Source organism: Galeopterus variegatus, unplaced genomic scaffold (genome assembly GCF_000696425.1).
Source record: "Galeopterus variegatus unplaced genomic scaffold, G_variegatus-3.0.2 Scaffold4830, whole genome shotgun sequence".
Taxonomy (NCBI): domain Eukaryota; kingdom Metazoa; phylum Chordata; class Mammalia; order Dermoptera; family Cynocephalidae; genus Galeopterus; species Galeopterus variegatus.
This window is the reverse complement of record NW_007730941.1, coordinates 162,319-163,670: the sequence shown is the minus strand read 5'-3', so window position 1 is coordinate 163,670 and position 1,352 is coordinate 162,319.

The window sequence follows — 1,352 nt, the reverse complement described above, 5'->3', positions numbered from 1 at the left end:
ATCATTTTAGTTTTATAGTAGATAAAGATATNAGGAATTTTGTTTCTACTTGTTTTTGTTACATCATTTTAGTTTTATAGTAGATAAAGATATGAGGAATTTATAATCAGTTTTCTGTTTGAACATTACTTAAATAATACTATATAAGAATAATTTTACTTAACACTGGAGATATGCTGTAATATTTTCCCTTCAAAAGGGACCTTTATGTTACTCAAGTTTTAGAAATCCTGCCCTGGATCACGGTTCCCATCCCGTTCACCCCATCTCCCCCATGCCCCTTGCCCATTCCCGCTCTACAGGTCAGGGGCTTCCCAGCAGCCTATAGTTTGCTATGTGTCAGCAGTACCTGACAGCTTGGGGAATAACTGGCCCTCTCTTTCTTCTGGCCTAGAAAAAGGTCCATGATAATTAAGGGGCCTATCAACAAGCCAGCTATAGCTCCCAGGAGAAGAACATACACTGAGGAGTGATGTTCAAGACATTCAGTGCCTGGTTACAGGTGCTGCCCAACCAGGGTGAGTGCCGCCTGCAGGGCACAGCTTCGCCACTGTGCTCCTCCTGAACTCCTCCCCCTGCATGCCCCAACCACCACCCCCAGCCTCCAGCTCCTTGTTCCTCAGATGAGGGAGGGCTCCCAGGAGCTTCCAGTTGTCTTGCCTGCCCACCAGACCCCTCAATTATCTGCAGGCTGCCCTTGTGGTTTCCATCTCTCTGTATTGCTCACATTTCTGATTCCTAGACCACCATAATGGAAGGGGGTGGGAGACAGCAGAACATACTGGTTAACACGATAAACACTGGAGCCAGGCAGCCTGGATTTGAATCTTAGCNCAGAACATACTGGTTAACACGATAAACACTGGAGCCAGGCAGCCTGGATTTGAATCTTAGCTCCCACGACAAGCTGAGGTAGCCTTGGAAAAGTTCTCTGTACCTCCATTTCCTTTTCCTGTGTGGATTTAAGAGGGTTAATTAAGATAATGCACATAAAGCTCTTGGAACAGTGCTTATCACTCATTAATGGTTACTATTACTGGGAAGGTCAAGAGTGTCTGTCCCACAGTGGCAATAGATGGGGACCAAAAAGGCCCAAACCCTGCAGACACCCTGATCATAGATTCACATCCTCAGTTCTCTGTGATTAGGGAAGACTCCAACCCTAATGTTAGAGTTGGTCCACATAGCTCACTCCTACACGCTTACAGACACCATATAGGTCCTTGGCAGAAAAAGAGACTTGGGAGCTCTAAGAGCAGGAGATATATTTGGTGGGGAAATGAGAGAATTGCTCTGGCACAACCCAATTCAACACCTGCAAATCCATACATTTGCAGTCTTTTCAGTGGAAC